The sequence below is a fragment of the Ambystoma mexicanum genome, chromosome 1q (genome assembly GCF_040938575.1).
Source record: "Ambystoma mexicanum isolate Mex_15411 chromosome 1q, UKY_AmexF1_1, whole genome shotgun sequence".
Classification (NCBI taxonomy): domain Eukaryota; kingdom Metazoa; phylum Chordata; class Amphibia; order Caudata; family Ambystomatidae; genus Ambystoma; species Ambystoma mexicanum.
Genome location: NC_090922.1, coordinates 147,055,267 through 147,080,112, shown reverse-complemented (window position 1 = coordinate 147,080,112; position 24,846 = coordinate 147,055,267).

Here is a 24,846-nt window from a genome sequence, read left to right as displayed (position 1 = left end):
TCGGTAGCCCAGGGAGGCAGGGCTCTGTAAGATGGGCAAGGGGGAACCCCCGACCGAGGCGGGTAAGCTCTGCAAGCCCACACACCTACTTCATTAGTAGGCAGCGGTGTCCGGCACAGCCTGTAGGGGCTTCAGCCCAGTATATCAACATGGTCCTTTCCTCTGTTCAAGGTACTCCGGATGTCGGGCTCCTAACTAGGCGTGCCGGCTGTAGGCTCGCCTGAGTACTGTAGGCATGACCATCACACAGGTATGGCATCTGGCAGAGTTGACAGGCGTACTGGCCTGTGAGGACGGGCCTGCCCGCAGCAGGGGCACCCCTCGCCGAGCACAGTGCGCTCCAGCACAGTTCACTGCAGTAGGCCGGCACCAAGGCAGGATGATCCGCGTCACAAGGTCGAGACTCTGGGAGCGCACCCTTGATCACCTCAAGCCACTGTCATCACCCTTCTTAGGGAGTCACACCTCCGGTCCAGGATCTCATGTACCACCGAAAAGCCGGATTAATAAGCAGGATATGTTAGCCTTCGTCAGAGCTGTCTCAGGCAGCGGCCATTTTCCATCCTCGCAACAGCGCCCCCCCACACATTTGTTCAAGGTTAACAAAGGCATCAGACAGGGGTGTGTCCTGGCTCCTCTTCACGCTTGTGGAATCTGCTTAGATCACATGCTGTGCATAGGCCGACATCTAGTGGAAGCTGCAGAGTATTACAGTTGTTGTTTGCGGAAGTCGAAAAGGGACGTCAACAGGGCGTGCCCGTAATACTATCCCTAGTGTGACGTCCACTGTACCTATGGTCCTTCACGCGTCGAGGTCCCTCAGATAGTTTTCTTCTACCATCCTAGACAGAAGTTGTTTCGTGTTGAGCAAACGGCAACGTGCGACGTCTAGGTAGAGGTCATATGAATCGCTGTCCTCTTGGCACTCCAGATCGAGACCGCCACATGACAGGTCCCGACTGTCGAAAGACAGAACAGACATTGCGGATAAAAATATTCCTGAAGATCGTAAGTCAGCTGATGAGACTTCAGAGCTAACCGTAGCCGAGATTCACCGTTCCTCATTGATGGCTGTAAAAAAGCCCATACAGGCCGGACTGGCTCAGTTAGTTGAAAAGCATGTACCGGAAAGCCTTGTAAAGTCAAGGGAGTCTAGGAAGAGCTCCTCTAAGACCCCTTATAGGGATAAGCCACAGAAGGATATGTCCCCTCATAAGAGTAAGGAAACTCAGATACAGGATTCTCTGTTTTCAGCCTTAAAGAAAAAGGCTACACCTTCTAAGGTAATGCCACCCACTCCAGAAGATCTAAGTCTCCCACCTCAATCTATGGTCATTCCTAGATCTGCCCAATGGTCAGCTGAAGATATAGATAGGGTCATGAGAAGAATGTCTTTCATGGCAAATTTTTATGAGAAAGACCTTAACTACTTCACAGGTTTTCACTCCACCTGTCCGACAACAGCGGTCTCTGGGTCGCAGAACCCTGTTGAATCCCCTGCTAAAAGGTCTCACCCCGGTGAACCAGCGCAAGATCCAACTATAATTGAATTATATGACCCAGACACTGATCATGAAGTCCTCTATGACCAAGAAGCCGCAGACCCTTATTATAGGGATAATGAGGAGAATGATGGTGACCGTGATGCAGACTCGTACATCATAGACTCACCAGTTGATCAAGTCCCCCCTATTGTAGATTCACCCATAGATCATCAACCTCTCCTGAACGAGGTACTTGTCGAAGTGGCAGAACATTTTCAAATATCTACCCAAGAGGATCCACAGGAGAAGGATTTCGTTGACGAAATCTTGGGAAATAAACAGACTGTTACTCCGTTTAAAGAGCAGGTACTCCCCTAGCACCTCTGAGGCTCCCCCAGACAAAGAAAGCAAGAGGCTTTACGTAATGGGCAGGAAGGTGGCCTCTTCTGCTGCATTCCAGACCAGAATTGCTAATAACTCTACCTTATTAGCTAGTTATAACTGCCATAAATGGGACGAAGTATCAGTGTTACTCTAGTCCCCCCTGGTACCCCTGGTACCCCTCAAGACTCAGTTAGCACTAGTGGCTGCAGAAGGGAGGGCAGTGTCAAGCTGCCTGCTAAAGAGTGGTCTTGACGCTGCGGACAACACCGGAAGAATCATAGCTGAAGGTACCATTATTAAGCATCACGCTTGGTTATGCCAAACCGGTTATGTCAGAGACGCAGGCTACTCTCCTTAACATGCCCGTCGAGTCCAATGTACTCTTTGTCAAGGCCGTCGAGGAAGCCTTGAAGACAGCCAAGGAGGAGTATGATACATGGAAATCATTGGGCCAATTGACCAATAAACCTCCTGGCCAAAGGTGAAACAGCAATTTTCGTTGCATACAAGGACAATTTTCCCAGAGGGGTTCCTATAACCAAAATCAGGGTACGGCCTGGGGGAACAATCAAGGCCAAGCCTCTCAAAATTACCAGAGAGTACCGCGCAGATCACGCGGTTAGGGAAGGGCTTCCTCCTCCATAGGTGGTACCCCACCTCAGAAGCAGTGACATCCCGCTTCAGGTGCCCTCCCATGCCTCTCCAGTAGGATAGCGCATTTCCAACTTCACCCAAGCATGGAAGGAAATCACCTTGACAGATGGGTGCTGTCCACCGTAGCGGGCGGATATTGTATAGAGCTTCTCGGGCAACCCCGGAATCAACCCCCACGCCAGAAAACCCACTCCAAAAAAGACCAACGCATCCTCCTCGAGGAAATCGTCACACTGCTAAAAAAGGACGCCATAGAAATCGTCCCAGCCAACCAGGTAAACAACGGTATTTATTCAACTTACTTCATTGTACCAAAGAAAGATCTAACAATGCACCCAGTATTAGATTTGCGCCCTGCAAACAAATATGTCAAGCCACAAAAGTTCTGCATGACTACGCTACAAGAGGTAATCCCTCTACTAAAAAAGGGGATTACATGGCAACACTGGATATGAAAGATGCCTATTTTCATATTTCAATATTCCCAGCGCACAGAAGATTCTTGTGTTTCAAGATAGTGAACCAGCACTACCATTTCAAAGTGCTACTCTTCAAAATAGCATCTGCTCCAAGGGTATTCACAAAGGTACTGGCGGTGGTGGCAGCACACCTGCACAGGGAGGCAATCCCAGTGTACCCTTACCTGGACGACTGGCTGATTACAGGGGAGTCTCCCCTAATTTTCAGGCAAAACATTCAAGCAACTATCAACCTTCTCTTTCAATTGGGTTTCTCCATCAACGAGAAAAAAATCAAGCCTAGTGCCAAGGACAACCAAACAGTTCATAGGAGCTGTCTTAAACACATAAGAGGGGTTGGTCTTCCCATCAGAGGAAAGAGTCCAAAACATGTTACTCCAAATGCCACATTATCAGGCCGGCTGCCAGATAAGGGTGCACAAAGCTTTGCATTTGCTAGGCATGATGGCATCTTGCATTTACCTGGTACCACACGTGCGACTGCGCATGTGATCCAAGCAGGAGTGGTTGGTGAAGAAATGGTCTCAGGCAAGTGGTCAGTGGTACGATCTAGTGGTCGTTTCGCCAACACTAGTACAAAATCTTCGCTGGTGGACAAGACAAAATCTGCTGAAGGTCAAACTCTTCCATGATCCCGAAGTACAAGCGATTGACACGACAGACGCCTCACTCACTGGGTGGGGGGGCTCATTACCTTCACCAAACAGCTCCGGGTCTGTAGTCTCGGCCAGCTGCTCAGAACCACATCAATCTGCTGGAACTACTTGCAGTATTCAAAGCCCTTCAGGCATTTAAGTTTCACCTAGTGAACCAATCCGTGCAAGTCCTGACAGACAGCACTACAGTGATGTTCTATATCAACTAACCGAGGGGCACACATTCTTCAAATCTGTCCAGGCTTGCGCAACAAATTTGGAGATGGGCACTCAAATGGAAGGTATTCCTATCGTCACAGCACGTTCCAGGGGAACTCAATCCTCTCGCAGACTCACTGAGCAGAGACCCCCTACCAGAGGAACACGAATGGTGACTACACGCAGTCGTAGAGCACCCCTTCTCTCAATGGGGTTACCCCCTCAATAGACTTGTTCGCTACAAGCGAAAACAGTCAATGCCCAGACTTTGCCCTATGGATGACCTGGTCAGGGAAATTTGCTTACGCTTTTCCCCAACACCTCTCATGAAGAAGGTGGTCAACAAGATCCACAAGGAACAGATGAAGCTCATCCTAGTTGCTCCTATGGGGGCAAGACAACCTTGGTATCCACATCTGTGCAAACTGGAGATTTGCAATCCCATCAAACTCCCGTGCCCAACCAATCTACTCACTCAGCACAGGGGCTGACAGTGCACCCTCAACCTCACTCAATGAACTTGGCAGCATGGCTCCTGAAGTCCTATAGTTCGGACATCTTAACCTACCACAGAGGTGCATGGATATCTTGAAAGAAGCAGGAAATACTAACACTAGGCACTGTTACTTCGACAAGTGGAGGAGATTTGTAATTTGTTGCCAGTCTAAACAAATTAACCCCATAGAATGTACTCCATCGCACAATCCAATTTATATGCTCCACTTGCTAGATTCAGAGTTAGTATTCAACTCCTTAAAGGGCCACTTGGTAGCCTTATCAGCCTACGCCACCTCCCACAATAAAGTCTCATGATGGAAGATGCCTGTCATCAAAGCTTTCATGGAGGGGGTAAATGAACTTCACTCTCCAATTTCTAATACGCCGCCAGGATGGGATCTCAATGTTGTACTCGCTAAGCTCATGGGACCTCCTTTCGAGCCGATGCATAAGTGCAGTCTTAAATACCTAACTTACAAAACTGCCTTCTTAGTGGCTATTACTTCCATAAGAAGAGTTAGTTAAATACAAGTGTTGTCAGTGCAGGATCCTTTCTTTGTTATACACAAGGATAAGCTGGTTTTACGTACACATCCTAAATTCTCCACTAAGTTCATTTCTAAATTTCACGTAAACCAGCCTATTGAGCTACCGGCTTTGTTTCAGAACCCCACCAACTCAGCTGAGGTAAAGCTCCACACAATAGATGTGAGGAGGGCGGTCCTTTACTATGTAAACAAGACCAGACGGCTAAGAAAAACAGACCAACTGTTTGTCTCCAAGGAGACCACATTTCCAAAAAAGACCATCTCCATATGCATAGTCAGATGTATACAATTGTGCTATTAATTATCAAACAAGACACTGCCTTTCAGACCTAGAGCTCACTCCACAAGGAGCAGAGGGGCCACTCTGGCTTTCATTGCAAATGTCCCTCTAGACAGCATTTGCAAAGCAGCTACATGGAGCTCAATACACACTTTCACTCAGCATTACTGCATTGACACTCATTCCAAGACAGATACACAGGTGGGACAAGCAGTTCTAAGACATCAGTTCGCCCATGAATCTTCTCACAACCCACCACCTTCTCCGAACACTGCTCACTAATCTATGCACAGCATGTGATCTATGCAGATTCCACAAGCCTCAGAAGGGATACATTACTCACCGTAATCGTATTTCTGATGCTTGTATCTGCTTAGATTCACATGAGCCATCCTTCCTCCCCGCAGAGAGAAGGCACATGGATGCTTATGAGCTTGTCTGATACGAATCTGCTTGGATACAACTGTACTCACGCTACACTTCATGCTACCTCATGTCAGAAAAATGACAATCTGAGGGACCTCGACGCGTGCGGGACCATGGGTACAGTGGACGTCACACTAGCGATAGTATTAGTGGCACACCCTGTCGATGTCCCTTTTCGAGTTTCGAAAACAACAACTGTAATACTCCAGAGCTTCCACTAGATGATGTGTGTATATATATATATATATATATATATATATATATAATTACACGGCCCGCAGTAATGGCCGTTTAGTTATGCTTAATTTGCTAAACTCATAGGAAGAGCACTTTTGCAGCAGCTGATAACTTCGCTCCCCCTGGACGAATCCTCACCAAAGTTTGCAAAAAAAGTATATGGCCCGCTCATATACTTTTGTTTCCATAGACTGAATGGGGAAAAATGTTGCGCACGCCTACATGCCGAATGGCTAGACCGATTTACACCAAATTTGCGGCAGGAGCGCAGGCTTGGGTCAGAAAGCATGCTTTTGTGTGTTTGGTGGAAATCGGACCAGTGCTTTTGTTGCAAAGGACTGAAATGTACGTCCCAATAAATTAGTGATATCTGGGTTCGCTGCGCTGACCCATTTGCCTGTTCGCCCCGCGGATCAAAGTCTCATTGGCCTGCGGTACGCCGTGCTGTTGGTAAACAGTGGATGTGGCCGGTGGTTGCCTGGAGGGAAGCGTGCTGTGCATCAAAGGTGTTTGCAAACGTTACCATGGTGTATCGGAGGATAGTGCCGCGTCGGAAGGGGTTGCGAAACATGGTTTGCCAGCTCGGGTGGGTGAAAGAGGGCAAAGCAAAGAAATTGCCCATATGTTGTGCTGTTGGCTAGGGCTGCTGATGGTTATGTTGACTTTGTGCGTGTGCATTGTTTTATGGCAGTTGGTTTATGGCAAAATGTTCCCATGCTTGGCTGGCTTGCCTTGTAATGGTTGTGGGTAAGGTGTAGGCTTTTCAGTGCATGGGCAGATGCGGGAGGCCTCTCCTTATACCCAAGAGTCTAGGGCTTGAGCACCAATCCCACAATGCAATGCTTCCATGCATGCAGCTACTCGCGCATACGTTAGTGGCGGCTACCTGCACAGGCGACTATCATATTTTGGTCACTGCAGGCAGGCTGCAGTGGGGATGGGGAGTGCATTGGATATACTATGAGGATATTGTCAGTCAGTGTACTATGTTGTGTTGTGCCTGCAAAGTCCCTACTGGCTTGTGTGCATGGCTAGGGGCCTTGCACCTAACAATGTGGGCAGTGGTTGGAAGTAGGTGTGAGGAAGTTGTCATGTGTGGGTCTGTTAGTGTACTCATATGGAAGTAGGTGTGAGGAAGTTGTCATGTGTGGGTCCATTAGTGTACGCACTATTGCCTTCTAGTGGATGTGGAAGGACTAGGCTTTTGGGTACATCAGCGGAGGCCATAGGCCTCCGCATGTACCCAAGAGGCTAGGGCTTGCTCACACCCTTGCTTTTAGGAAGGCTATTACGACATTGAGACATGGAAGGATTTTTTTCCAGCCCCCTTTGGCAATATGGACCATTCACGCAGCTACTGACATATGCTTTATTGGTGGTTAGGTGCACAGGGGACGAAAGGCGTCCTGGCTTGTGTGCATGGCTAGGGCCCTTGTACCAAACAGTGTGGCCCCTGTTTGGAAGTAGGTTGGAGAATGCAGCCTAGTGTGAGTCCGTTAGTGTACCCATACGTACCGGTAGTCGGGAAAGGTATATGGCCAAATGGAAGCATGCACATCTCTATTGCCTTCTAGTGGGTGTGTTGAAGGAGTAGGCTCTTGGGTGCATGGGTGGAGGCTGTAGACTTCCACATTTACCCAGGAGCCTAGGGCTTGGCCACAGCCTTGCTTCAGGGAGGGGAGGCAGACATTGGCACATGGAAGGAATTTTTATGGTTCCACTCAACATACTTTTTGCAAATAATTTCCCTGGTACACTAGTTCTTGGATTGATGCTAAATTTGTGCAAGATGCTCTTTAGAAGATTGATGGATAATCTGCTTTCAACTTGGGTCAGCTCCCATTTCTAAAATGTTTGGGATGCTCCACAATGCAAGAGAATTCAGAAAAAGGGAAAAGGTGGTGGGAGAAGCCAAGTTGCTCACCGTAGTCCACAGACTTATTTACAACAAGGCCAACTAGGCCCAGGATTACCAGAGGAGCACCATTTTATTGCGGTTTATTTTCAATTTTCTTAGTCTGGCTGATCCACAACACTACGAGTAATTTTGAGGTGTTTGCAGTCATTCCACTCTGACAGCTAAAGTCTTTGATGGCCAAACGTGTATATATACCTGATATTTACAAAAGCTCTATTGTTGTGGTGAGTTTTGTTTATATATAAACAAAAGGACATGCATACCAAACCCACGTGCGTTGGGAATTTAGTGATTCAGTCACACAACTCTCGCAGACCTAGATGACGGATATAAAGCTCTTTGGTCATTATTATCTTCCCAAAATGCTTTTTAATAACGTCTGAAACCTAATTAGTTTTATTGATGCCACTTTGCATTATCTTTGGAGTTATTTCTAATCAATGCAGACATACACAGTGTTTATCAATCACTTTTATATTCAAATACAAAACATGCACTTTTTAAAACAGTTGTAAAAAGTAGTGGTTACCCTGCAGAAATGTAAAGTTTAAAAAAGATTTTACTCTATTAAACACATGCCTATGCTTAGGTTGAGCACAGAGTTCCTACAGGTAGCACTCAAATTATGTTCAGAAGCAAGCACTCGTTGCCCTCCCAGGCTCAAATTTCACAGGTCTGTGGCCACCAAATAGGTGCAAGCATGAAATAGATCATAGAGAAGTTACAATGGCGAAGAGTAAATCTGATTGCGTAAGTGCATCAAGAAACCTGTGAAAGAATACCCAAAGCCATAGAAGGGTGAGACCAAACACTGTGTGCCAAAGGTACACACTGTTTCACAGCTGTAAAGGTGTCCTGTAAAGATATCCGTTAAGCCATTTTTAGAGAAGCTGCTCAGTGCTAAGCAGGCAAATGGCCTCCCTGCTGGGTTTATCATGTGTCTTTGATGACATTCTGTTGCACACTCACTACTACCAGGAGAACCAACTGCTAAGTGTGTCACACAATGCATAACAGATGTTTCTAAGTAATCTTTACATTAATTATATTTTAAATATAAGGTAAGGACTTTTACTGTGAAACAGTACTTCAAACTACAGCAGAATATATACATATACCCGCACATTTCATAATCTTCCTATGTATTGTACAGTCCAATTCCACAGAGTTAACAAACATTTTAACATACTACCTTAAACGCAAGCTGGAAAGACCCATAGCCTAAACCATACTTTGACCAATCCCAGGATATTGGCACTGCTCCCATGGGGGAATCCCCTTCCCATGAGGCCAGGGAGGTTAGGCCGCTACCTGATAGTCCCCTTGGGGGTGGTATTCAGCTGGTGGATCTCATGGGGAGGGAAGCACTCCCTGGTACTAGTGACGATTATCTTGGGAGAATGCGGTATAATGCCCCTCATTCTGTCCCCTCTTTATCACCACACTCAGGCCTCTGTGAACCCCCACACGTCTGTGTATCTCCATAGGGTAGAAGACCCCATATGTACAGATCATGCTGGAACGAGGAAGAGTGAGTTTTACCCAGGTGGAGTGCAAACAACCACTGATGAGAAGGACAGGCACGGAGGCAAAAGCCCAACGCAGAATGAACCTACATGGTACAGTGAACTAGAGTCTGCCCCAGTGATAAAAAGGGAAGAACGACTGTGTACCTTGTCAGATCCTCCCTGGAGGAACCGAGAGCTGGCTGAAGGCTTCCTACAGGGAACAGGAAAGGCTGACGGAGCCTTGCCGAAAATATGCTTTGTTCAACGTTCTCCAGGCTGGAGAATTGGAGGCCCGGGAAAGACCAGGAGTTGGAGTGTGCGGTCGGGCCAAGAAGCCCACTCCGAGAGGGACCACACCTGGGAACGCTGCGAGGAAGCCCGCAGCAGAAAGAAGCTGTTCTGCGAAGCCGCCCGAGTAAACCGGTAATGCACAAAAGGTACTTAGGTTACCGTAGCAGGTGGTGGGTATAGAAGAGAACAAAAGAGGCGGTTGGGGTAGGCTGACAAACCCCCATCAAACTTGTACCGGTACTTGGGGTGGCATGTGGGGGGGCTTAAGAGACAATTCCATACAAAATGGTGCCTGGCAGTTTAGTGAATCAGGCCTGGTTACAACATGTGATAAACCTGCGAGAGGGTTGTGGGACCTATGTGAAGTTGCGGAAGCCCGGCAAGAGCACCACACAAGAGTGTGGGACCCATACAAATCTGAACAAGCACACAATCAAGCGGCTGGGGCGCAGAACAAGTCGGGGCTGTCCCAAGATAACATAAAGGGGTCCGAGACCCACACAAGAGGCAACCTTCGCAACAAGCCAGGGAGATCGCGAGGCAACCCAGAGGGATATGAGACCCACATAAGAGAGAGAGAGGTGCGAGAAGTGAAGATAAGGTGCTGAGGACCCATTGCCAAAAGAAGACATTTTCTGGCATACTAAGATCTACAGTCAAGTCTGGCAGAAAAAAGAACCAGACTTGATGTTACATTTTGTGAAAGTACATGGGAAGAGCCCCCCGATACCTGGGGACTTTTTTATTTTTAATGAAGAGACAGTCAACATCAAGAACTCTTCTAAGTTAAAGAACCACTCATTCAGTTCTCATCAAGAACTGAATATTTGAGATGACATCCAGAATGAGAGAAGCCTCCTTCTGGATCAAGAAGATACCCAGTTTTTTCCTTAGTTAAACTAGAGTGTAAGGGACGGAAATAGGTTTGGACACAGGACGGATGACGTTTTACTTTGTTGGACATCCTGACCAAGTCCTTAGTCTTTTTGTTGAGGTAGGGCAACCCCTTGCAAGAATAGGGCAAGATAGGTTTTCCTTTCTTTACTTTTATATATAAATAAAAGTATTTGTCAACAAACATGCACTACTGTGTCAGGCTCGTACTTCTACATCCTTACAAAACCCATAAAAGTAATATTGTACTGGAATGCCCGATCCATTGCTCAATTTTACTCTTGGAGTGTTGGGTGTTTTGAACAATGGCACAAACGGCAATGATGTAAACAGTATGTACCACTTTATTTATTATAAAAGGTGCCTGTATTGTGCAGCTACAAGGAGTGCTGTTGTTTCTCACACATGAATGCTCAGGGTCGACCTTATCCACTAACAACCGGGTAGGGGGAGCAGCCAATCAGATTCCATGGATTGTGGGCTTGAACTACTGATCTAAGCCCGCCTTTCCTGGAACCTAAGGACTGCTTGCCCCGAAACGCCATCTTCTCCCAACCCTACCTTCCCAGACCCCCTCACAGACCCCACTTATGTGATTGTGGTGGTGGCACACCCCAGCGACCTCAGCTTCGCTCAATCTCGCTTTGCCGGCCTCTATGGAAATGGAAGAGGGGCTCCATAAGGAGCCCGTCTTCCTGCTCCGTGGCAGCCATCTTATGTAAGTATTTTCTTTCCATGAACAGGACAATGCGCCCCAGCATAGAAAGAAAATACACTGCTCTCAGCACCCCGGGTTACCGGATTGACAACCCGGGCTGTTAATAGCATTAGCTCAGACCTTTAACTCTGGCCCCAGGCCGCTAACACCCGTTCCAGCCATCGGAATGGGTGCTTAACGCTATATTACTCCACCGTGAGAATGCAGAGCCAAAGCCTCCAAGAATCTTCTCCAACTGTCTTTTCTTTACTAAGGTATTTATGCCCAGGCAGAGTCTACAAACTCCACTTGTTATTTTGCCACATTTTAATGGCTTTCCAGCCCAAGGGATTGTAGGTACATCGGCTGCACCAGGTAACTTTATTTCAATGTTGCCCTCTGCTAACACCAGAACTGTAACTATGAGAAGGGGGTTGAGTTCTTTTTATTCAACATTTTTATAAGATGTGTCAAGTCAATTTGTGAGAGAAACCAGATATTAGCATTAAAACCAAAATTCCTCTCTCACTTGTGTCCAGTTGGCAGACCGCTTATGTTCTTTCGCTTCCTCTAAAAGACTATTTTCGGACCTAACCGAAAGTAGAACACACTGCCTTCTCCAAATCTCAGGCAGCAGAGATCTTAAAACACTTTTCAACTAACATAACATAGGAGATGACAGGATTAAATTAATAGTGAGGAAGCAATAACATTATATTCCCTGCAACCTTAAAAACGTCCTTATAATATTACAGAGCCAAAATGGGGGGACAAAATAGGGGTGTAGTTTGAACAATGCAGACATAGTTTGTTGAAAAGGCGGAATCTGGTGAAGGTGCAGAGTCTGGCAGAGGTGGAGTAAAGTTGGGTGGGTGCATACACTTATTTGGTACTAGAGCAGCAGAAATCCTGAATACGCCACAGTCACTAATGTCCTCCTAGTTCACTAGCCTCCTTTCATTGCAGTCGCCTTACACACTGTGTAAATCACCAGAAGGTAAAAACTCATACAGGCGTATAGAAGTAGGGGAGAGAAAGAGCTGTAATGGCATGGGCAGGGCTACTTGAAAATGTTCCCAAGCATGTGTTTTGGATTTTCTTAATTTTGTTATACTCCGCACACCCAAAAAAGTCGGTCCTGTTGCCGAAAATGGACATCGCAAGAGTTTAAAGAAATCGAATTTATGGACTATCTGAACAATGTGCTCTACAGTAAGCAGCTCTTTTCCATCAACAAACCAGGGGGCAAGCATGCGGGGCAGCTATGCCAGATTACTATAGAACGACGGATCTGTGTAACAAAATGAATGCTTATTGTCTGACTGGCAGGATTCCCCAGAGCAAGGATAGAATCAGAAGTCTACATTCTGCTTCTCAAAAGGGAAGTATCAGTGATAATCCTTTACTAATGGGATCTCTTCCGAAGAGATGTCTACACCTCTGAGTGATCATCCCTGATGGGAAATGGCTATGTCTTTATTTTTGACTATTCATTTACAGGAACATTACTGTAATTGATGGCAAGTGGACGAAAGCAGCACAAAGATGTGGGCAAGTTTCCCAAACCTCTTCCTCCAGAATGTTTCTGGAAGCACCCTGGTAGCTGCAGTGGTACACAGCTGTCCTTTCTTGTTGGAACATTCGATCTCGAGAAGGAAATGAAATATAACCTTCGTGCCCTCTCAGGAGTGCGGACATGGTCGGGAACGGCCCGCCAGCCCGAGCTAATGCCGGCCCTGTTGAAGCGAGGGCCTCTGCTTGGGCTGTGGGCGTTACCGCCCATGTCCGCCCTCCTAAGCGGGCATGAAAGTCATTCACACCCTGGGGTTCATCCGGTGTGCGAATGGCTTTCAATATTTTCCCTCAAGATATTTGCGCTATTTGCTTAGTCGATCTCCCATGGAAAGGAAAAATAAATATGCCCACCAGTAGGTCCATTTTCCATATCTATGGCGGTGGCCGGGAGATGGGAGGAACGCTGTGACCGGTGCACAGAGCTCTGGTCCTGCAGGTAAATGGGGGTGGATGGGGTGTGAAAAGTGGAACAGGATTTTTGGGGAAGGATCCCTGTTGCCTCCCCTCATTAACAAAAACATAGAATTGTGCCACCCATGGAAGGGTCTCTGGTGGCTGGGACAGCGGGTGGGAAATGTGTATTCTTGCCCCCGTTCCAGCCACCTGATTGTCTGAGCACCCTTCCCTGGGTGCGAATCCTCCCTCTTTACCATGTGTGAGGTTGATAGGTCTATGCTATCATCTGCACTCTTCTGAGGACAACATTGTTGTCTAGTGAATAGACATTTTTGCACCGCTCAACCTTAGATACAATGTTGCCCAACTCATGAGCCAAATTGCTATTTAGTTGTTTCCATTTTCATACATGTGTTTAGGCCTGCTTGCATCTGGTCCAGTGTACCATTGTTTTATCAAAGTAAATTACTTCGAGGTACTTTACTTCATTGTAATTCCTTTGAAATACGTCGTTGTGTAGATGTATTTAAGGGGTTGGTAGGGATGGCATTGGATGTAGAACAAGGGGTGAGCCCACATTACAAAAATTCAAAGTAATTACAATGAAGTAAATTACCACAAAGTAATCTAATTTGTTAGAATAACATATAACCATCGGGTACTACAAGAATGACCACACCGCACCACACCATACCACCTCCCCCGCTGTTCTCCTTGCGCAGAGACATTTTGTTGACCGCCTTTGTTTCCTCTAGCCAGTCAGAACGATCTTGTCTGCGACCTGAACATAGATTGCATTGGGGGCGTTTAACTGCTCCTCTACTGTTACACCTGGTGACGGGCAACATGGTCTTCTTCGTAGTGTTTACATGAGCTTGCAGATATAGTATCCTTCATCCCCTCCCAAGTATAGAGTACAAAACAATGTTCGCGGTAGATTAGTTTGTCCTCTGAATGTTTTCATTTATTTAAAGTGGTACATGTACCTCCTAACATTTCTTGGAAGATGTCAGATGTTGAAAGGACAGCGGCCAGTAATGTGGATGTTGGTATGGCTTGCTTGTTTTTGGGGAGTACTAATGACAATGATCTTCTGAGAAATGATCCACTACAATACTCATGATTTGGGTAAAAAAATTGGCAAAAATGTCTGCCTGCCATATTGTGTCCGCTAGCGTGAGTGGTGCATGGGCCAAGGCATCTCTCCTATCTCAAAGATTCCTGCGCATGCAGCCTGTATCCCGCCAGGATCAGTGGCCTCTTGAGATAAATGTGCTGGGGAACATTTTCTGCAAAGCTGCCTTCCATCTCCACCCAGCTTCTGTAAAAACAGTTCAATTTAATTTCCAATTCTCTTGCCTTCTGTTGTCGGGCAAAAGTTTTTTGGTTTGATGGTTGTTAGGCGTTGTAATTCCTCAGTACACACTGAAAATTACTCTTTGGAATCTTCCCATACATAGGACTGAAGGTACTTGGACGTAAACATAAGCCCAGGTAGTAACTATGGCCCTCATTACAACCCAGGCGTTAAGGGGTTAACGGCGCCGTAAAAGGTGGCGGCGCCGTTAAACCCTTAACGCCTGATTACGAGGTCCCTTTGCGGGTTGGAGACTTTAACGCCTGCAAAGGGACCTTGGTGCTAGGTACGGTGCCGCAATTTGCGGCACCGTACTTAGCGCCTTCCCCATTCCCATTGAGCCCGATGGGGCAAAAATGGGAATGGGGAAGGGCCATGGCGGCATGGGGAATTACCGCCCGCCAACCTCGGAATGGGGCGGTAATTCCCCATTCCGCCATGGCGGAGTCGGTAAGTTACCGGCATGGACCATGGTGCTATTAGCACCATGGTCCAACGCCAGGGTCGTAATGAGGGTCTATGGGGGTCATTACAACTCAGGCGCTAATTGCGCCAACCTTACCACCATGGTGTAAACTACGTTTACACCATGGTGGATGGCGGATTTACCGCCCCATTCCAAGGTGAGTGGGGCGGTAAATCCCCATTTCCCATTTTCCCTTCCCCATTCCCATTTTTGCCCCATAGGGCATAATGGGAGTGGGGAAGGCGCTAATTACGCCACCGTAAATCACGGTGGCGTAATTAGCATCATGGCAGGTTAGCGCCATGGATTTTAACAGCTGCTAAAAGCAGCCGTTAAAATCAGAATATGCGTTAAGGGTTAACGACGGCGTTAACCCTTAACGCCTGGGTCGTAATGAGGCCCTATGTGTTGTTTGTCCCTCTGCACATTGTGACATGGCTCGCTCTCAGCCCTCCCTACTGTTATGGCCAAATCTTGTGTTTCCACTAGGGAGGAGAAAAGATAATTACTACAGTTGGCAGTTTGGCAGTGTCTAAAAGAGGTTAATTGCTAATCAGAAGCCCCCTTTTGCTCTTAGGCATTCTCAACACCTTCTAAGACTATGCTTTGACCGATTGACTGGCCTTGATATTGGATATCTAACAGACATGATAAAAAAGGAAGCAGTACATTTTTAAGGTGCAGTGCCGAAAATGTAAGTCAAATGAGCTGAGAGTACTCGAGCACAATGTTTTAAACTGGCTGGCAGTGGAGAAAGGTAGGAACAAAATTCCCAGCGATATCAATATAATATATGGCTATTAACTTTTTGTATGGCTGTCCAAAGAAAACAATAGTCCTGTAGGTCTGTACATTCTTTTGAAATGGTACTCCAGTTAAGGGCTTTTAAGGTCTGACTATGCTCTTTCAATGATATTGGGAGCATTTCTTTAATATGCCATTTCAGTTTATTTGTTGATTTATTGTGCATTTTAAGGTGCTTATACAGCAAGATATTGGGCCTCATTCCAAGATTGGAGGTAGTCATGACGCTATTTTGCACCATGACTGCCTCCAATAACGGGTCCGGCACTGGTATGGTTCAATGGGGATTTACTGGTGTAGTCCGACCTTTGCGGGACTGGTAAGTCCCCATTGAAAAAGCCATTCCCCATTCCCATTTGAGCCCCGATAGGGCTCAATGGGAATGGGGAAGGTGCTAATAACGGTACCGCAAATTGCGGTACCGTTATTAGCTCTGAAGTCCCTTAAGGGGTCCCGTCCATAACGCATGGTCAGACCAGGCGTTAAAGGAGGGACCTGCTAAGGGACCTCGTAGTAGGGCGGTAAGGGATTGCCGGCACCAGTCTTCTTACTTACCAGTGCCCGGTGTCCCTAACCGCCCTACTTGGAATGAAGGCCATTGTGTTTCAAAGCACCCACAGGGCAAAGGGAGGGAACATGGGACAAAGGCAGTAGAATACAATTATGAACAGGATAGAGGTGGTCCTACTAGGCCTTGTGAGCATTTGGATCGTGCCAGTGAGAGAGAGAGAGAGAGGGGGCAGGGGATAGGGTTAAGTGCTGAGGAGATTCCCTGGGCGGGGCGAAGTGTCATGGGGTGAGTTGCTGGGTACCGGTAAGTACTAGGCTGGGGTTGCATAGAAAAGAATGGTCATCTGCCGATACGAAGTGCAGTCCTTTGAGGGAACACAGACCAGTGGGTGCCCAAGGGCAAGTTCTAGGAGCGTGAGGGGCTGCAGGTGATTGGTAGGACGGCCATGACCCAGGAAGACATACAAGGGCCAAGGCCACCAATCTCAGCGACTGAGGGTTTTAGCACGGGAGGGGAAGGGGAAAGGAGGAGGTGAGGAGGAAAGTCTTAAGGCGCTTCCAGAATTTGAGGGGATCCAGCTCAAGAAGGAGTGGGAGGGGGAGGCTGTTCCAAAGGAAATAGTGTTTCGTCAAAACGCCTGCAAATCAACATATTAAGGTAGAGTAACATATTACGGTAGATTATTTTTTGTTGATCAATGTAAATTTGCTTTATGGTGGATTAATGTCCTGCCATGTGTGCTCCTTGTAAATTAATTCAGGTCTATTTCATTAGAGCTTTTCTAATTTCTTATTGTATGCCTTGTTATTATTTTATATTTTCAAATAAGAGAACATGGTTGCGGTCCTGCAGGAGTAAGAATTGATGTACTGCCCCACAAGCCTTCAAATTGCACTTGCAGCATCTGACTGCTGTTTCAGATGTTATTCTAAGTAAATGGGCGGGTAAAAATCGGGTGTTCCTTGTACAACCATTCACCCATTTTCTAACTTTTTGAGGGGAATAACATAGAAGGGCAATTTGCTGATCAGAGGGAATAATGCAGCTCAGGTTAAAATATCATGTACTGTGTGCTATTTTGAGGCTTCCACAGAAATCATCAATGAAACCACCATACAGTGTTTCCGCATTGAAGGATTTTAATATGCATGCCCTTTCGTTGAGAAAGGCATCATGGAAAATCATCCATAGAAATTATTTTTTTGGAACCTGCATTCTAATTTGGAATTTCAAACCCTTGTTACAATGTAATTTTATGTATCCTAAATGTGTCTACTGAAAACGGATGTCGTTTTTAAGAATCCTCATGACGTGCGTTTGGAAAACATGTTTCTGAGCGAACGTGTGTGATCAAACTTACCTGAGATAACATGTCATTATTCTGTCCTGGATTAATCTGGGCTAGTACACATTTAAGCAGCCCTGTGCATGTTGTCAGAATCATTTTACCATAGCAAATTATTTACAGTTTACAAAAAACCCGTATAATGTAGAGGGAAATAGTTCAATCCGAAAAAGTGTAGACTTTTTTTTTCTTCATCCAACCCGAAGTCATCAGTGTGGCGTTGCCCCTTTAAGGGCGAACACGCGACGGAGTGACGTACACTCCATCGCGTGCTGATATAAATAAACGGGGCGTTCCCATGGCCGCAGAGCCACCGGGGAGCCCACATGAACAGCACAGAGTCTCCCTGTCTTGTGTTCAGGGGAGTGGGGGCTCACGGTGCAGCTGTGACTGAACACCGCTGTGGCGCTGCCCCTTGAAGGGACGCGCATGCAGCGGCGTGACGTTGCACGCCGCTGCGTGCAGTATAAATAAAAGGGGCGTTCCCGGCCACGGCAGTGCGACCTGGAAGCCCGAGCAGTACAGACATGTGTGGTGTGAGTCTGTGCAGCTGGGGATTTACGGGCATCATGAGGGGGTTGAGGACGAACCCCCAACCGTGGCAACGAGTGGGGGATGATGCCTGGGCCCGGCGGTGATTGAAAAGCAATTTTTGTTCCCGAAGGGGAATTCGGACAGCATTTCGTTTAGTGCCATAGGCCGTGAATCGACGATGTGGCTGGCAGCCATTTTGAATTTTCGGCCGTGGAACTTCACAGAGCTCCGGTTTGGGCGGTGAGTAGCATCCAGGCCTAATTTCTGGACACATTGATGACAGGCAGTCATACCTTCATGCCCATGCCCAATTTTCTATTTTTGGTGTGATTTTGGGCCTCTTATGTCGAGTGCAAGCGAGGAGGAGGGCCATAATGGCTGGGCCTGCTAGGCCCTAATCCTTCTCTGGCTCAATTTTTGGGAACTCCTGTGCCTGCAGGGCGCAGCTGCAGCTGAGGGATGGTGTTTTTCTTCATCCTCTCCATCATCAGGCTGGAGATTTTTGCTTTTTCTTCATTCTCTTCATCATCAGGGAGGATTGCTGCAGCTGTACCTCTCCCAGTCCTTTTTCATCCTGTTCATCATCAGACCTGGCTGCTGTGGCTGTGCAGGAGGCTACCTGTGAAGGGGGACACTGTGCTATCGCCAATTTCGCTCACAGGTTGGACATTTCGTTTGCCTGGGGCGTGTATCTGGACTGTGCTGTGGTGGTGGAAGTTTGAGTTGCGGCCCCCAATCTCCATGATGGGGGTTCCTGTGCGCTCAGGCCCATAAGTGACTCAGAGAATCAGGACGGTGGACTGCCAGCACCTCAGCAGCAACAACCTCAGGATGGTGGACTGCCAGCACCTCAGCAGCAACAACCTCAGGACGGCGGAAAACCAGCAGCTGCGCAACAGCCTCCTCAAGCGCAAGCAGGAGGCCCGGCTCCATTGTCTCAAGCACCGCCAGTAGTAGTACCATTTGCTCAGCCAGTACTTCCTGCCGTGGCTCAAGCAAGAGCCCATGCGGCCCTGCAGCCCATCCCGGAGTTTGATGTCTCGGGCCCGCCATCCAGCTTAGGGCCCAGATGGAAGAGGTGGGTTGACCGCCTTGAAATGTACTTTAGGGCCGCACAGGTGACAGATGGTGACAGCAGGTTGACAACCATGTTGTACTCCGCGGGGCCTTCGGTCCAAGAAATCTTTGAGTCGCTTCCACCAGGGAATGGATCCTATGATGCGGCAAAGGCTGCACTCCAGGCCCTCTTTCTGCCCCTTGCCAACTCAGACTACGAACGTTTCATGATGCTGTCCGCAAAACAAAAAGAGGATGAGACTTTGGACCCTTTCTATGGACGCCTAAGGTGCCTGTTGCTGGCCTGTGCATGGGGCGATGCGGACGATATGATAAGAACTATGCTCATCCAGGCGTGCTCCTCAGACAAGCTCAGAAGGAAGGTCCTAAGAGAGCCCGGCACCACCCTCTCTCGCATCCTGGAACTGGGGCGGTGCCATGAGGTGTCTGAGGCTCGGGCAGCGAGGATGGAGGCTGGATCGTGCTCCGTCAAGACCGAGGAGGTGTGCGCCATGTGGCGAGGTGGCAGAGGCATCAGAAGACCTGGTGCTGGACCCCGTGACAGAGCTGGAAGAGCAGGTGAGTCCTGCCAGAAGTGCGGGTATGACCTTCCCCACCCAACAGAGTGCCCAGTGGCCGGAAGGACGTGTGGAAGGTGTGGACTGTCCGATCACTTCTCCCGGGTGTGCAAAGCAGCCATGCCCGTGATGGTGCCTAGAGGCCCGGCCCGGGTTCCTCCGCCAGAGTCGCCTGCCAAACGTTGCCCAGGTGGACCAGAGTGAAGAAGATGCCCAGGTGGAGGAGGCAGACGAAGAGGAGGAAGAGAACATTTTCTTTGTCTCCAGTGTGGGGGCCCTAAAAGGAAAGAACAGAAGACAGCCGAGGTGTGTAGAGGAGGTCAACCACTCGCCAGTCCTGGTCCTGGTAGACACGGGAGCATCAGTCAATGTGATGGCTCGTGGGCACTACGACGCTATGGACTCCCCTCCCAAACTGGTCACGCCGAAAGCTTGTATCTTTGCCTTCGGGGGTCTGGAACCCATCCCACTGGACGGTGCCTTCGTAGCAGAGTTGGAGCACGATGGCTCGCGGATCACCGCCTGGTTCTATGTAACGCTGGTAAGCACCAATACCTTGCTGAGCTGTGCTGTGGCTGAGGCCCTTGGCATCATCAGTTTTGTATACTCCGTATATCTGGAGGACATTAATGACCTGCTAGACTAGTATGCCGCCTTATTTAATGGAATCGGCAGATGGCCGGTTACCCGATGAGGTTACATATCGATGAATCTGTGCAGCCTATCGCCCTGAAACATCGCAGGGTACCCTTCCACCTTCGTGAACATGTGGATAAAGAGCTGGACAATCTTGTTAATCTCGATATTATTGAGAAGGTGGAGGGTCCAACTCCCTGGGTGTCCCCAATTGTAGTGGCGCGGAAACCCAAACAACCAGATGCTGTGCAAATCTGCATCGATATGAGGTTGCCGAACAAAGCCATCAAGAGGGAGAGGCACCTCAGCCCAACGATTGATGACATCATTGCCGAGGTGCAGGGTGCTTGCTTCTTTTCCAAGCTGAACCTCCGAGCGGGCTACCATCAGGTGGTCCTACACCCCGAATCGAGGTACATCACTACATTTACAATACACCGAGGACTGTACCGCTACAAGAGACTGAGCTTCGGGGTATCCTCGGCAGCGGAAGCCTTCCAAAATATCATCCGGGGCACCCTAGCAGATGTGGAGGGCATCTTGAACATCAGTGATGATATCCTGGTGTTCGCCAGGACTGAGGTGGACCACCTGCGGAGGCTGGCGAAGACTTTCGAGAGGCTGCAGTCGCTAGGCCTCACCCTTCACAAGGATAAATGTGAGTTCCTGCGCCCCTCCATCGAATTCTGCGGCTTTGTGTTTAAAGAGGGAGGGGTGTCACCAGATCCCAGAAAAGTCCAGGACATTAAAAAGGCGCAGCCACCTGAATCGGTGTCCAACGTGAGGAGTTTCCTTGGCATGGTCACGTACTGTGGACGGTTTATCCAAAATCTTGCTTCCAAATCGGAACCCCTCAGAGCCCTGACAAAGAAAGAGTCCCCCTGGCACTGGGGCCCACTTGAGCAGGCAGCATTTGAGGACATCAAGGGTGCGCTGACGGCTGATGACACCATGGCGTTTTTTGACCCTGCCTTGCAGTCGGAGATCATTGTGGGTCTGTTTGGCTTGGGCGCCGTGCTGACGCAGATTGATCGTGATGTGGGTGTCCGCCCGGTGGCCTACGCCAGCAAGGCACTGTTGTAGACGGAGCAGAGGTATTCGCAATTTGAGCGCGAGGCGCTGGCGGTGCTCTGGGGTTGCAGACATTTCAGGCTATATGTCCTAGGGCGCCCGGTGATGATCGTGACGGACGATCCTGGCAGGGTCGTCGTCCAAGCCACCGGCAAGGATCGAGCGGTGCAAGCTCGCTCTCCTGGAGTACGGGGTCACCTTGGTGTATCGGCCGGGGGCGAACAATGCTGCAGACTATCTCTCTCGACACCCAGGTGCACATGGGGGAGAAGAGCACGACATCTGTGAGAAGAGGCTGATGAACAGTCCGCATGGTAGAGGAGGCGGCCACGCCGAATGTGATGCCCCTGGGGGAGCTCGAGGCAGCAGCAGCGGGAGATGAGTGTTTCCAGATCCTGAGACATGCCATGCAGCGGGGATCCTGGAAATCGGTGTTGTAAGCCCTGTCGGGGAACACTCAGGAGGCCAAGACGGCACTGGAGCAGCTGTGGAAGGTCCGGGAGGAACTTTCATTCTTGGCATCTGGCCCGCTGCTCAGGGGCGATCGCATTGTCGTGCCTCTGTCCAAGGTGAAGGACGTGATCACTCTTGCGCACCATGGACACCAGGGCACCGCAAATACCAAGGCCAGGTTAAGACTGAAAGTATGGTTCCCGGAACTCGAGCGGAAGGTGGATGACTTTGTGGCGGCCTGTGTCTGGTGTCAGGCGGCATCTCCACTGCAGCGTGAGCCGGTCATAGAGGCGATGCCTCGAGGAACGCGACCCTAGGAGGTGGTCCATGTGGACTTTGGCTCCACCACAAAGGGCACTCACTTCCTGGTGCTCGTCGACGAATACTCCAGGTACCCTGAGGTGGAATTCGTGGAGTCAGTGGCCTTTGAGCATGTGGTGGTGGCCGTGGAGAAGGTGTTTGCGGCCCACTGGTTCCCCCACACTTTGTGCTCCGATAACGGGGCGCCGTTCCAGAGTGAGCGGTTCTCTGAGCTGATGGAGAGCTGCGGAGTACTGCACAGGAAGATTACCCCCCTTTTACCGAGGGCAAATGGCGAAGCCGAACGACTGATGAGGACACTGAACAAGACCTTCAGAATTGCCCAAGGCCAGGGACAGTCCCTCCAGAGAGCCCTCTATCAGTTCCTGAGGGTTTACCGCACCACCCCGCATGCCTCTACTGGAGTGGCCCCGGCCGAGGCTCTCTTCAAGCGGTGTCCTCGGGGGCTGTTGCCTGAGGCGGGGGAGAAAGAGCCGGGGGTAATCGACAACCAACAGGTCGAGACGGACCGCGGGTGAGGATCGAGCAGGAAAACATGAGGAGGGGGCTCCGCCCGCAGAGGCTGGAGCCAGGCGATGAGGTCCTCATCTGGAACAGACAACCCCATGGGAAGCTCTCCCTTCCTTTCGAGCCGGAGCCATTGGACGTTGTGGCTGTCAAGGGATCCATGGTGACAGCCTCGGACTGAAGGTCCGCTGTCAGCCTCAATGTGAGCTTCTTCAAGAAGCTAGGGGACCCGAGAACTGACCCCCGCCCTGATCCGGACTTGCTGGAGGTCCCTGACGATGGAGGAGAAACACCCTGCACACCTGAGTCCCCTGCCCGGGGAATGACTGTGGACACACTAACCGTGCCGGAGGTAAGCAGGAGGTACCCCCAGAGGGCTGGGCGAGGGAAACCCCCTCACCTCAGCGACTACGTGTTGGGACACTTATCTGATCGGCCTGAGGCCGGGGACTGCTAAGTAGGGGGACCCGGGTGCATGCTAATAAAGGGGCGTGATGGGGAAAACTTTACTACCCGTTTTGTATTATTGGTTGTTGTTTGGTTTGCACTGTGTAGCATTAAAGTATTTGTTGTTGTCCTCCCGAAAAAGGAGGAGTGTGGTGCTGCCCCTTCAAGGGACGCGCACGCGGCGGCATGACGTTGCACGCTCCCGCGTGCAGTATAAATAAAAGGGGCGTTTCAGGCCGCGGCAGTGTGACCAGGAAGCCCGAGCAGTACAGACATGTGTGGTGTGAGTCTGTGCAGCTGGGGGCTTAAGGGCATCATGAGGGGGTTGAGGACGAACCCCCAACAACCGCTAACAGTCAGTATCACTTTTCAGTCACTCTAAACTGTCCTCTGTTGTATGAACTCTTCATCTTTCTCGAGGAAAATTTAGAAGTGCACTTAAATCCTGCAACTGATTCCAAGAGGGAATTCTTTCTCATCGAGGCAAACAAAATGTAACCTTTCAGTTTGGTAGGATGCATATTAGTTTGCCGTATTTAATTACATAGCACTAGTGCAAAGCAGGGTCTATTGATTAGATCATTACGTTCCAAGGCAAGAGTAGAACTGGAACCACCCCATATCTAATGTCCAATTGGGGCTTCTCGCACAAGCAGGTGCACAACATTCTTGCTCTTCGAACCCTGTTGAAACCAATCTAAAATCAAAGTGCATCTGAAGTAGGATATTACTGGGGGGTCCTTCCTGCAATCAACCTCTAATCCCAGTTAGATGGCATCTGCATTCAAATGTTTAGTCTTGAAGATGTTTCAGCTTTAGCTTCCCCCTTAGACCAATATAGCTTCTTACCTTCCACTGCATTATTTTAGCACTTGAACCTGAAAGAAAGAGTCAGGTTTGTTGGAGGCAAAGGAGCATGCAAGGGCATTTTATGATTCGTTCTGCAGTCCCTTCTTGGACAGAAACAGGAAAGAAAAGAAAACCAGGGCCAAGAAGCCAAAATGACGCAGTACACCCAGGAAAAGGCCCAATGCATTGAAATCTGTCTACACTCCCCGTTCTGTAGAACCTCTAGGACAAAGAAAGTAAAGCTGAGCACACTTTACATTACCTGCCCCTTTCATCACAGCGCAGCCCTATGCCTTCCACTCAACCTGTCCAGGACCGAAGATCAAGACGACATCCTTCCCTACATCCTCCACTCCGGGAGGCATTTCAGAAGGCACTGTTCAAAGTATTTTCAGTTTCTCCAAAACTTGTGCAGTCGTAGCTCCCCACTTCTATGAGAAAGGGCAGTCATGGGAAGCACAAACCACGCATCCACCTACACGTGTAAATGCTTAGTTCCCGGTAAGGTACCAGAAGAGTCTGCATCATTGGTGGCTTCATTCTCTGCTCTGACATCGATCCCTTCTTCTGTAGAGTGCCTTCTTCCTCTTTAGTTCCAGCTTCCTGGACTCCACTATTTCTTTTAGAGTTGTGATATCTAAAGTGGAGGGCAAACTTGGCCTCAATACACCTTCAGAGGAGATAGGCCCGCGCCTTAACAGATCTCTTATACCCAAAGGTCCTTAAAATGTAATTACTCTCCTTTAAAGGGACACTTACAAACTTATTGATCACAGTATGTAACCGTT